This window comes from Sinocyclocheilus grahami, unplaced genomic scaffold (genome assembly GCF_001515645.1).
Source record: "Sinocyclocheilus grahami isolate Dianchi unplaced genomic scaffold, SAMN03320097.WGS_v1.1 scaffold1042.1, whole genome shotgun sequence".
Taxonomy (NCBI): domain Eukaryota; kingdom Metazoa; phylum Chordata; class Actinopteri; order Cypriniformes; family Cyprinidae; genus Sinocyclocheilus; species Sinocyclocheilus grahami.
Genome location: NW_015506221.1, coordinates 219,554 through 223,396, shown reverse-complemented (window position 1 = coordinate 223,396; position 3,843 = coordinate 219,554).

Genomic DNA, 3,843 nt, shown 5'->3' with positions numbered 1-3,843 from the left:
CTGTTGATCTTGTTGTGGAAGTAGGAAGATTTGGCAGTATGGACTTCATCAGAGAAAGATGAAAACAAAAACTGATACATACTCAGGTCTGACGGATCTTTTGATTTGCGCCATTTTCTCTCTACTGCCCTGAGTTTAGTCTGATGCTCACAAAGAACATTGGATAACCAGGGGTTAGAAGGGGCAGTCCGTGCAGACCTGGAGGAGAGAGGACAGATATCATCTAGACAAGAGGTTACAGTAGAGCATAAAGTGTCAGTTGCTGCATTCACATCCAGAGATGAGAAATGGGTAGGTGGGGAAGAGAGGAGGATACTGCGGAGGAAAGATGGGAGGGGGAAAGGGAGCGTAGTTTTCGTCTAAAAGTAGCCGGTATAAGAGTCGGTGGCACAAAGGTAGCAAAATGTAGTTTGTATGTAATAAAGAAATGGTCAGAGACATGTAGGGGTTTTACCAAAATGTTGTCTGCAATACAATTGCATGTGTAAATTAAGTCAAGTTGGTTGCCTGATTTGTGCATGCTTGTAGGGGTAAGTCATTTGAGATCAAATGAAGCAAGGAGTGAATGGAAGTCTGTAGCATAAGGCTTGTCCAGATTAATGTTCAAGTCGCCAAAGACTAAAAGTGAACTGCCATCTTCTGGGAATGAGGACAGCAGCCCATCCAGCTCCTCTAGGAAGGTGGCTAGAATTTGCCCAGGAGGGTGGTAAATTACCACAACCTGGAGTTTTATAGGAGCTGTTAGAGTGATCACATGAGATTCAAATTAGTTATAATTGGGTTGAGTATTTCCAATTGTTAGAAATGAGCAGACCAATGCCCCCACCCCAACCAACCTGACGGGGATGTGAGAGAAAGAGAAATTGTTAGACAGAGCAGCTGGGGTTGCTAAGTCTTCTGGACAAATCCAGGTCTCAGTCAAGCCCAAGATGCTGAGTGTGGATTTTAAAGAAAAAGCAGAAATGAAGTCTGCTTTGTTGACAGCTGACTGACAATTCCAGAGACCCACAGAGAAAGAAAGAGGTGCAGTAGTGGATGCAGAGATAGGATGCAGGTTTGCAAGATTGTGTTGCTGTCTGTGTGTGACGTTAGAGTTGTCGAGAGACAACCGGAATGTTTTGGAAACACATGATAGAGGTAGAACAGAGAGGACAGAAAAGGAGAGTGTGTAAAGGAAAAAGAAAAATAATATTTAAGTGCGTTGCCGGTTTCGATGCTCGGTGAAGTCGTGCAGGTAGAGTCGCAGGTCTTTACACTCGTTGGTCTTCACACGAGGAGGGCTGAACGCTTCTGCCGATGCTTTCACGTCAGTGCACAGACATCAGATAAATACACAGTCTAAGACACTAAAGTGAAAACAGCTGTGGCCGCCTTCTAATTAGCACAGCCAATAGCCTATAGCAGGGCAGTTGCTCAAATCGAAACTACAGTTCGCACTTTAGTGCAGGAAGGGAGCAATGCAAATAACACAGGCTCCTTCTTAGCCGAGGGCAATTATTATAATTACCAGTAAGTGCAATCAAAAATACAAACTCCAATGAAAATACAAAGTAGAAATAGGTAGACAACAAAATATTCCTTCCTAGCAGCAAGTACTAATTTAAACAATAGATCTAAAAAAAAAAAAATTAAAAAAAAAGTAGTATTACACAAAACACTCAGGCGCAGCCGTCCGTTTCTTCTGTTGACTAATCGCTTCCCCTCCCCTATGGCTAAAGTCATAATCGAAGTAAACCCTAATCGAATTAAGACATGTGGAGTATTCCTATTTTAGTTACATTATTGAAGTGCAGTAAAGTACAGACCTTAATCACATTATTAACGTCATGTAGGACTTTTCGCCGCATTTTGCGACATGATAGACACACATTAGGAAATTCTGGAGGGGACGTCAGATGGCATCGCGTGGTGACGTAATGACGTGTGCCATTAAACGATCTATGTACTATAACATGTAAAACGGGAACATGAAAGGAATATTCTAAAAGCAACTCATGTAAACACCTTAATTGTAATATTGTCTTAGTCAGAATAAGGTAAATAATTAGATTACTGATATCCATGTAAAGGTAGTCACTGAGACAGAGGGAAGTGTGTGCTTATATAGAGCTAGAAGAGTAATGAGCTGATGATGAACAGGTGTGTCTAGTTAGTACTTTGGTGATTGGGTGCATTGAGTGGTGGAAGAACCTGGCGTGACTGTAATTTGTCTTCCTTGATATGCTTTTTTCATTCTGAAAAACCGGTATTCACTTGCATTTTATGGATCACCAAGCACCATGGTTCTAGCTAAAATCATCTTTCATTCTACTCAAGAAAAAAAGTCACCTACATCTTGGATGGCCAGAGAGTGAGTAAATTAACAGCACATTTTCATTTTTGGGTAAACAATCATTTTAATGACGCTATAATCTCCACACTAACACTGGTCTGAGACTGCTGTCTGGTGTCTGGTGCTGCTGACCTACTGTGACATATGGATCTGCGTTTCTGCAGTTGGTTATTATTAGATTCCACAAAGTTATGCTGAAGTAACAAATTAAAAACAAAAGAATACAAGAATGTAGCAGCTAAATGTGAGATGTAAGAAACTTATAATATAGGGTTTTTTGTAAAAACATTACATTTTAAAAAGAAGAGGTGTGGATTTAACAAAAAAATTACCCATTGCAACAGAGTTTTAAAATTGACCCAAATTATAAGTTCATTAAAGAGAATTTTACACTGAAATATTGTATAAATATTAAATAACTGTTCGTAAGCACTGGGATATTTCACTGTTCGTAACACCCTATTGTCTGTGGTTTCAGCAATAGGCCATCAATAGTTCATATTATGTTCACTTGCTTTTCCCCAAAATACTTTCTTTTTTCTCTCATCGCTTCTAGCATGACATTTGTGTAAAATCCTTTCTTTCATTTTAATAATTTCTTTAATTTCAAGATTAACCCCAGATTCATGTGAAATGAGTCTGCCAGTTTCAGTTTGTTGGACAATCCCAGCAATAAAAACTTCAGCTTAAGTGTTGTGAATGTGGTTTGCATGCGTTAACACTTTGCAAGTGCTAATTTGGCACTGTGGGGGTCTAGTAAACAAACAAAGGAGACATACTTTCCATTTGAGGTTAAGACGACTGTGAGAACTTCATAAACATAAAGGTTTTGGAAAAACACTGCACTCGTTTCACAGTTAAACCTCCACTCTAGACAAAGGTGAGAGTCGTTGGTTGTCAAGTATCAAAGCCAGTGGAACATGTTTCTGGTTTTGGTTTAGCACTTCAGTTTAGTTGAGTTGAAAATAACACTACATAGTGTGCTTTTTTTTTTTTTTTTTTTACTTAACAAATTGCATAGTATGTATTAATGTATACAAAACTACTTGAATATAAAATTAATACATAGTTTGTTATATATACATATGAATATATATGAGATATGACAGGCCATTTTCAAAGAACCACTTTAGACTTGACTTTTATTTCTCTCTTTTTTTTTTTAGTTAAATTTTTCTGATTTATGATTAATCTGGAAATGCTTCTAAATGTATGTCTGTGCTCATATAGTCACAAGCTTCTAATTCATCAATATGGACACTATTTAATATGACATTGAAATGTCCTTGACTATTTGCATTTGTTATTGAAGTGAAATGCTATTTACATTAGAAAGTATAATTTATTACTGGGGGACTGTAATAATAACCAGCTAAACAATTTAGAATCTCGTAGAATATTAAGAATGACATACTCGGACACACACAAAAACATACACAAATAAACATATTTATTCATAAAGAAGCAACTTCATAATAAAGGTAGATTTTAATATTTTGTTAAAACAGGCA